We start from the raw sequence: 10,112 nt of genomic DNA, 5'->3' as shown, positions 1-10,112 counted from the left end.
TTTAATTCTTGCTGTCAAAAAATCATGGACTCTGTGGCTCCTTTAAAAACCAGGCAGCTTAAGGCTAAACCTGAGCCTTGGTTTAATGAGAGCAGTCGTGCTGTTAAGAGGGAATGTCGTCGAGCAGAACGGAGGTGGAAAAAGGATAAACTGCATGTATCATTTCAAATTCTCAAAGACTGCTGGCATCGCTACCAGAACACTGTTAAAGAGGCAAAAAGGGAATATTTTGCAAATATTATTTCTTCCAACTGTCATAACCCACGTGTGTTATTTAGGACCATTGACACTGTTCTTAATACTCCTTTGAATGTCTGTTTGGAAGTTTCTCCTGAGATTTGCAATGATTTTCTGAACTTTTTTATTGAAAAGGTTGTCACCATCAGGGCTCTTATCACAGCTCCTGACTCTGACCCCTCTGTCTCTGTCCCTTGCGCTGCTGTTTTCACTCAGTTTGAGCTTGTGACGCTCTCCTCTTTAGAGGATGTGGTTCGCCATATTAAGCCCACAGGTTCCCCACGGGATCCTGTCCCTCCACAATTCTTTAAAGAAATTTTTCCTAGTATACAACAGTATGTCCTTGACATTATTAACAGCAGTCTGTCTTCTGGTGTGGTTCCTGCAAATTTCAAACATGCAGTAGTACAGCCACTGCTTAAGAAACCTGGCCTTGATCACACAGTTTTAGCGAACTATAGGCCTATTTCCAAGCTGCCTTTAGTCTCCAAGGTTTTAGAGAAAATTGTTTTTAGTCAACTGAAAGATTTTCTAGATGAAAATGGAATCTTTGAGGTTTTTCAGTCAGGTTTTAAAACCCTTCACAGCACAGAATCTGCATTACTAAGGGTTTTTAATGACATCCTTCTGGCATGTGATTCTGGTAACCATGTTGTTCTTGTCTTGCTTGACCTAACTGCTGCCTTTGACACAGTAGACCACAATATTTTAATTTCTCGATTACATGATGTAGTGGGTATTGGTGGCACTGCACTCAATTGGTTTAGGTCTTATTTGTCAGATAGAACTTTCTCTGTCAGCCTTCTCGGTTACGAATCGTCTTCTGCTCCTCTGTCATGTGGTGTCCCACAGGGCTCAATTTTAGGGCCACTGCTCTTTTCTCTGTATCTACTGCCTCTGGGTTCTATCCTTAGAAGGCATGGGATCTCATTTCACTGTTATGCCGATGACTGCCAAATTTATTTGACACTAAAACGCAAGGATGCCATCTCCATAAAACCTCTCTTGACATGTCTAGATGACATTAAAGCTTGGTTGGCTCGAAACTTTTTAAATTTTAATAAAAAGAAAACAGAAGTGTTGGTGTTTGGACCCAGTGGTCCCTGTGAGTCCTCCTCTGTTGTTTTAGGATCCCTGGAAGTCTATTTTAAATCTGTTGTTACTGACCTTGGTTTTAAGTTGGACAGTGATTTTAAATTGGACAACCAAATCAGAGCAGTGGTGAAGTCCAGTTTTTATCATTTAAGGCGACTGGCAAGACTAAAATCTTTTCTTTCGAGGCAGCACCTTGAAACAGTGATCCATGCTTTTATTTCTTCCCGCCTGGACTACTGTAACTCACTTTATGTGGGGGTCAGTCAGTCATTGCTCTCACGTCTGCAGCTGGTTCAAAATGCGGCTGCACGACTCCTAACAGGAACTCGAAAAAGAGAGCATATAACCCCCGTGCTGGCCTCTCTGCACCGGCTGCCTGTGTCTTTTAGAGTTAATTTTAAAATTCTTATGTTTGTTTTTAAATGTCTACACAGTCTTGCCCCGCCTTACCTCTCTGAGCTTCTTCATCCCCACATACCCTGTCGGTCTCTCAGGTCAGCTGACCAGCTGCTCCTGGAGGTACCGAGATCCAGGAGGAAGCTCAGAGGGGACAGGGCCTTCTCTATTGTGGCTCCAAAATTATGGAATAATTTGCCCATGCATGTTAGAGAGGCCCCTTCACTGTCCACTTTTAAATCACGTCTTAAAACCCACTTTTATTCCTTGGCTTTTAACCTCAGTGAGACTTAGTTTCTTTTTTAATGCAGTAGTTATTTAATTAATGATTTCACTCTTCTTTTATTTGTTTTTTATTTATATCTCATGTAATTTTATTTTACAGTTCCAATGTACAGCACTTTGTGTCAGCTGTGGTTGTTTTAAAGTGCTTTATAAATAAAGTTGATGATGATGATGATGAAAATAGACAACAGCTCAGCAACCATGATGAACAGAAGTGGTGAGCTGCTACATCCCTGCCTTATCCCTCTATTAACCTCAAACCTTGAACATGTACCATGTTCTAGCAAAACAGAGCTGTTAATGTCATTATATAGCATCTCTATAACATTGATAAATTCCTCTCCAAAACCAAAAGACTGCAGAGTTTTTAATATGAACGTATGTTCAACTGAGTCAAATGCTTTGTAAAAATCCAAGAACAGGATGTACCCTCTCTCTTGGATTAATTCACTGTATTCAAGGAGATCCAAAACCAGCCTAATATTGTTATGAATTAGTCTTCCTTTCAAAAAACCTGATTGTGTTTCACTGATAATGTTTGAGATGCCTTTCTTTAGCCTCTCAGCTACAGCTCCAGACAGGATCTTATAGTCAGTGTTTAGTAAGGTGATGGGTCTTAAATTGTCTAAAATTCTTTTATCCTTACCCGATTTAGGGATCAGGGTTATCAGCCCTTGTTTCATGCTCGGCATCACTTCTTTTTTCTCTATCGATTCCTTTAATGCATCAAACAATAAAGTTCTTAGGTCCTTCCAGAAGAATTGATAAAAATTAGTAGTGAGTCCATCTGTCCCTGGGGACTTGTTTAATGCCATTTTCATGACCACCAAATCCAGTTCCTCAATTTTAAGCTCTGAATCACACAGATCTTTGAACGGCTTGTCAATACATGGGATGAGATTATGAATCTTATCAAAGAAACTATCAGAATCAGCTGCTGAATATTCTGAGGAGTACAATTTGGAATAAAAAGTGAAGACTTCTTTTCCAATCTTTCTGAAATCTTTACATTCAGTCCCATTTATCAACAAGCTTGAGATTAGATTTCTCTGCTGTCTGCACTTTTCCAGCTTACTAAAATATGATGAGTTCTTTTCACCTGCCTCAATCCACTTGGCTCTCGATCTTATAAAGGCACCCTGGGCTTTCTCTAGGTAAAGATCGTCTAATTTAGTTTGTAACTCCATCAATTTATTCTTTTCTTGCACGTTTAGTTTTTCTTTACTACAGCACTGAGTTATTTCACGAAGTAAATTACTTTCATATTCCCGTTTTTCCCTGTTCAGTTCTTTGCAGAATTTTATAGTGAATTCTCTGATTTTGAATTTAATAAGTTCCCATTTCTGTATATTACCCACTACTGAGTCATCATTTTTTATATCTGTAATTTTATGTCTAATTTTATCACAATACTTGTCCTTATTTAAAAGGCTGGCATTAAATTTCCAATATCCCCTGCTACTACGTTTCATCCTTGTTGGTTCTAAGACAAGATCAATGAAACAGTGATCAGATAGGGGTGCTTTGGAGATTTTAGATGGTGAAGTACACCTCAAAATGTCATCGCTCACTAACCAATAATCAATTCTTGACCTGCTTTCTCCATTAGGTTTAAACCATGAATAATTCTTAACTCCAGGATTCAAACTTCTCCAAATGTCTGTAAAATTATTATCACTAGAAAAGTTCTCAATAATGTTATTCTGTTGCCTCCTTCCTAAGCGAGGAGGCCATCTGTCCATCCATTCATCTGAGGTCATGTTCCAGTCTCCTCCTACTAGGATGTAATCTGTGGGGTACATAACTTTAAACTCTGAAATAACATTTGTTAGATTTTCCAATAGACGTTTATTTTGACCTTCGTTATTATGTCCATAAAGATTTGTAACAATTAGAAATATACCTTCGCTCTTCAAGCTGCAGTTGACCAATGACCCTCACTATCAGCTTTATATGTTATAATCTCCCCTGGGAACTTATTAAAACAAATCGCCACACCTCCAGATCTGTTAGATCCACGACTGAAAAGAATCTTGTCTCCCCACTGATTAGCCCAAAAGGTAACATCGGCATCCACAGAGTGAGTCTCTTGTAAAAACAGACAGTGACATTTTTGCCCCTTGCAAAATAAAAAAAGTGCCTTTCTCTTAACAATTTCCTTCAAACCCCGAACGTTTAATGAACCAAAAGAAATTTTTGAGTGAACCATAATAAGAGTATGCTAAGAAAATAACTTTTTTTTAAAAAAAGAAAAGAAAAATATATAAACATGAGTTTAAATTGTAACACTTGTCACCAACTCAGTGACTAATAACCTTTAACTTTAAGTAGAACTCTTTTGTCCCATTAATAATATTCCACTGTATACAGTCTTACATCAAGTCTTTCATTCAACGTCGATGATCCTCCGTCCTTCGATGTATCCATGAGGACCCCGGAAAAAGGCCCGTTTCCCAGCCCGTCTGGCTTGTTCAATTTGCGGCCACAGCCGCCTCCTCTCTTCCCAGTCCTCCCGCGGCAGTACCTCAGCGAAGTGGAAACCCCCGTTCTTACAGACAGCCGAATCTTTGGTGCGACGCCAAATCTCCTCTTTCACGTGTCTCAGAGCAAACAGAATGATGATATGTCGGACCTTGTTCTCAATCTTCTTCCCAACTCTATGCACCACATCCACAGATTCTTCAAGCTTTGATATCATATCAGGTGCGATCTTGCCAAGAATTCCAATAACCAGCGATCTGACACCTTCATCTCTTTTCTCTTCTAATCCTTTAATCCGGAGGCACCACCTCATTTTGTACCTTTCTTGCTCTCACACTCTCTCCTTGAGATCGTAGTTATCTTTGGTCAACTGCTCGTTTCGTCTCTCCAACTCTTTAACCTTTTGTTTACATTCTTTCACCTCCTCCGAGTTGAACTGAACCGCTTTGGCTAGGCTGGCTAGCATCGTACTAGATGATCGAAATAACTTGAACACAAACACAAACAAACAAAGAGGAAGACCGCACCGGAAGGAAACAACTACAAGTCCCAGCATCCTCTGTGTTTAGGGAGCAGCAGTGAAAGTGAAAGCAGGAGGAGGAAGGTGGAGCTGAGGCAGGTGAGTGTTAACATGAATATGTTTCTTCTTATGACATAAAATAATTCCACGCTGTTCGTGTCTGTGGGTGAAATGTGAGGCCGGTCGGCTCCTCTGAGCGCTGGTTTCCTGTAAGTAGAGAGGAAGTGAGTTTAGCTGAGCCTCCGTTTAGTGTGAGAGAGCAGGAGGAGAGTGAGAGCTGTGCTGAGGCAGGGTGAGTGTTAACACCGCTCTGACATTACTGTGTCTCTGTGGCGGGAACAACAGGCTCCGTCAGTGGAGGCAAAAATAATCAGACTTTGGTTTTTCAAAGGAAACAACTTTATGTCGGAAGTTCCCGCACGCTCATTGGATAACGATGTGTCAATCTCGACCTATTAGCCAATGAGCGTGCGGATTCACAGAAAGACCCGCCTTTATCACGGGACTTTAAAAACTACAATGGCGACAGAAACTCCGTGAGTGGAGTTCAGGGTGACGTTATGAAACTGTGACGTTTGAGCCACTTCCTGTTGATCGTGAAACTGATGGTTTCTGGTGTTTGGGTCTGTTTTTCTGTATTTATGCAGATAAAGTGTAAACTCAGATGAATTATACCATCAAATGTTAAAGGAAAATATCAGGATGAGTGTCTGTGAGCTGAGAAGGACGTGAAGCGAGCAGTTTATCCCAGAGCTGAAGCTGCTCTGTGTGCAGAGATGAGCTCAGATTCCTGCTGTGATTGATCAACAGTCACAGAAATGTAGACTTGTAGTTATTACTGCAGTATGGTCACAGCAGATACTGATAAACATGTATTATGAGGATGGATGATCAAGTTTCTCACTCTCTCCTTTAAATCTCAGTTTTTTCTTCTTCACAGTTTATCTGTTAATTTATTAATGAATAACACTGAAAGAGTTTGTTATATTTCCCCTTGAACATCAGCTTATTAGGGCGGCATTAGGAAATAGCCCCCCTCCAAAGAATGAATAAATGAATGATGATAATAATAAAATGATTCAAAAGCAGAGCTCAGAGTGGTAGAATGGTCAAACATGGATCCACGGGTGGTTCAACTGCATTTGGTGACGTGACTAAAGCAAATCTTTCAAATAATCCCACCATCAACGGGATGTTGTCTCCTTTACTACGGTTACTTTACTTGGTCACCGTGTGAATTTCTTTGAAATGAACCAAATTCTTTTATTTGTTGGTTGTTGCATATTTAACCTCTACAGTCAGGAAAGGAGGAGATGAGGCCTCAACAATGTTGGGTTGTAGCTGTGCTTCAGGTTAGAGTGAGTGTCCATGGAATAAATGTAAGTCAGTGAACTGGAAACATGACTGTGTTCAAACTTTGTTTTCCTTTTTATAATGAGTCTAATCAAAGGTGGACAGAAGTATCTCCACTGTGACTTTTCTGTGTCACCATCAGAGCTTCTGCACAGTGTTTCTGGGGCAGATAACATTGCAGCATTATGGAGACATTATGGAGACAAAAAGAAAAGCGTCTGGACTTCTTTAAGTTAAACTTAAAGAAATCCAGACGCTTTTCTTGGACTGTTCAGTGTTGAGTCTCATTCACACACTCCCTCAGACTCTTCACACACACTGATTTGCTGACATAAACACACTCCTGTGTGCTTCACACACACACTGAGGACCATCTACAGACTGTGAGCTCCGTCTTCTTTGTCTTTGGAGCCGAACTCTGACAAAGTTAGGAACAAAACTTTCTCCAGCGTGTGAACTTTCCTCCTAGACTCAGTCTGAGCAGTCAGACCACATATTTCTAAAGCAGCACATGAAGGTGTGGCTCACACACACACAGGTGAAGGAAACAGCTGCAGTATTAAAAACTGCTTCACTGTCTACAAATATATGAACTGAATGTTTCTTTCAGGCTGTAAAAACCTTATTTATCCTCCATTACAGTCCTGCATTCAGAGCATTACTTCTGTTATATTAGTACATGTATTTTATTCTGATGAACACATGAAACTCTGAGCTGGATTGAATCCATTGAATCAGAGTCCAGGACTCAGACTAAACACACTGAATGTGTCCTGAGCTCGGCCGCTGTTCCACAGTAACTGCTGTCAGAGTCACTGTTACTGAGTTAGCTTAGCTAGCAGGGCAGCTAGCAGTTAGAGTATGAACTCTGTAAGCAGTCAGCTCGGTCCTGGACATGGTTACTGACATAAAGCTGCTCTCTGCAGCCATGTTTGACCTTTGTAGGACTACAGTAATGGAGGATTTGGAGGCTGAACTGGGCTCTGTGACACTTTTTGTAGTGAACTGATGAAAGCTGCGTCTCAGATGGATGTTAGTCCAACACATCAGACACGACCTCTGCAGCTCTCAGTTGATGTGCACATGAATGATTTGTGTTTCCTCTGCAGGTGAAGGTAGAAAGTGTGTGTGAGCTGATGTGAACTGAGCAGCATGGATCAGTGTGAGGACAGAGAGGAGGGAGTCCCTCCCTCTAAAAGCACTCTGTGTGGGGAACATGAGAGCCAGACCAAAGCTCAGAGGTGAGATGACCATCTCTAACTGTCCATGACTCTTCTCCATGTCACAGCTCAGCACTCACATCACTGCTCCATCATTATTCACACTCATACCTCTGTGTGTGTTGTTTTAAAGCCCAGAGCTGTGGGGCGTACCAGGCTCAGCTGGACATAACCCTGAAACTAATCCAGAGCCTGGACCTGAACCCAGCTGTGTTTCCTTAAAGAGCAACAGGTCGAAGGGTGTTGTTGTAAACTTTAACAAAAGACTGTTATGTGACAAAGAGTAAGTACATTATTTTTATGAGATTGTTCATCATGTCTTTAATTTAATATTTCCAGTTTTTCCTTCCTGTCTCATGAAGCTGTGACATTTATTGTTTTTCTTTTAGGATCAATAAGAGGCCAGAATCTCCTGGACCTGAACCCAGCTGTGTTTCCTTAAAGAGCAACGTGTCGAAGGATGCTGATATAAACTTTAAAGGCTGTTCTTCTGCTGCTGAGAGGTAATGTGTGTCTAGATGTTGTTCCTGACTCTGTGTTTTTGAATAAATCCTCATGTTTAATATCAGCTCAGCTCTTTTTCACACATTTCTATGTTGGTGTGTGAAGCGGTGTGTGTTGGAGTGTTTCCACAAACACAGCAGTCAGAGTGGAAAGAGTGGATGTTGTAGGAGGTGTTTGTGTAGTGAAGAGGCTGAGTGTCTGTAGGACTCCAGCTGCTCCAGCAGGTGTCTCCTTTGTGCTTTGCTTCAAACACAGTGTAGGGAGGAGCTTCCACTCAGGTCTTTCAGGTGTTGCTGGATGGAGGAGGACAAATAGTTTTTCCCTTCAGTGACACTTCAGCAGCTCAATGTTCTGGGAGATGTTTGTCTTTATGAAGGTTTATGGATTCTTGTTCTTACTTTGGTTAAACTGAGCAATACATTTTCCATCTAACATTTAAAGTAAATTTCCAGGTGAATAAAAGATCTGCAGCTGCAGCCTCTGTGATGTTTCACAGTCTGAAAGTAACAAATTCAACCAGAGTTCAAACAAAGGCTTAATATACGTGTGTGTTTGATATAATGCCAACAAGTACAAACAGGTGTTCTTACAGGTCTTAATCACAGAGGTCTGATAAGTCTGGTGACTTTCACACTCAGCAGTTTTGCTGCCTTTTATTTTATATTGGCCTTTTTAAAGCCCTTCAAAGTCTCCCACATTCATACAGAGCTTTTAACACCAAACTCCTTTACAGTCCTTCTCCTCTCACACACGATCACACGACTGATTTGTCTGCAGCAGCTGTGTTACTGCTAGTATTTTATTATGTGTGTAATCTCCTCATATTGTTCCTGTGGTTTAGTTTGACTTCCTTCTGCAAACTCAGCTGCTCTGTTGCTGATACACGGCTCCATGAATATGATTGATCAGATGCTGCCAACACCATGTGTTTCATGTGAGCGCTCAGCTGAAACCCTGGGTTGACTTATCGAGTTAATAACAAGCTTCACGTGACTGTGAATGCTAAAGTGAATCCAGATAAAGGAAAGAGACCCTGCTAATGTTGGACTCACTTCTTAGTGTAGATCCCAGGAGGAAGTTCAACATAGCCATTCTTTGTGCTAGCTCGACCAAACCTGAGACCACAGTGCAGGATAATGATCATCATCTGTCTCTGTCAAGGACATTTAAAATCCACAAATAACAAACATAATTATATTTGATCATTAAAAATGATGATTAAACAAAGTGTCAAACATACTTAAGTAGAAGGACTGATGTTTGTGTTAAAATACCCTCTTAAAGCTGAAATAATGATTCAACTTCTTTACTCAAGTAAAGGTAAAAGAGTCCAGGCTCTGAAATGTACTCACAGTATTAAAGTAAAAACGCCATCTTTGAAGGAAATTTCTGCCAGTTTTTGTGCAAAGTTCCCTGAATTTCTACCTCCAACATTAATATGAGAAAATTATCTGAACTTTTATTCTAATGAATTTAATCAGCTTGAACATTTTGTAGCACAAAAGTAGAAAAAACCCAAAGGGAATCAAAAATAGCTCCGTTTGCTGTTGCCTGCATTGTAGATGGGCGGCTTTGCCTCAACACCTAAACAGGAAAATGAGTTTAGTCAAGTATTAAAGTGGGATTGAAGAGGTGAGGAAACCAGAGATCAGGTGTTGTGGTGCAGCATTAAGATAAGATGGGGCCTGATTATTTAAGACCTTGTATGTGAGGAGCAGCCAATGAAGGGAAGCCAAAACAGGAGAAATCTGCTCTCTCTTTCTAGTCCCTGTCAGCACTCTTGCTGCAGCATTTTGGATCAGCTGAAGGCTTTTCATTGAGTTTTTAGGACATCCTGATAATAATGAATTACAGTCGTCCAGTCTGGAAGTAATAAATGCATGAACTAGTTTTTCAGCGTCACTCTTTTTAGCATTTTTTAACAACAAGCTTCTATCTATTAGGGCTCTTGTTTCGCCGACTGCTGCCTCAGATCCGAGTCTTTCTCCTGTGTGCTCAGCTGTCTTAGAGCAGTTTGATCC

This window comes from Rhamphochromis longiceps, linkage group LG3 (genome assembly GCF_057381845.1).
Source record: "Rhamphochromis longiceps isolate RC_006_pf linkage group LG3, R_longiceps_female_GT1.1, whole genome shotgun sequence".
Taxonomy (NCBI): Eukaryota; Metazoa; Chordata; class Actinopteri; order Cichliformes; family Cichlidae; genus Rhamphochromis; species Rhamphochromis longiceps.
Note: the sequence above shows the minus strand (reverse complement) of the source record.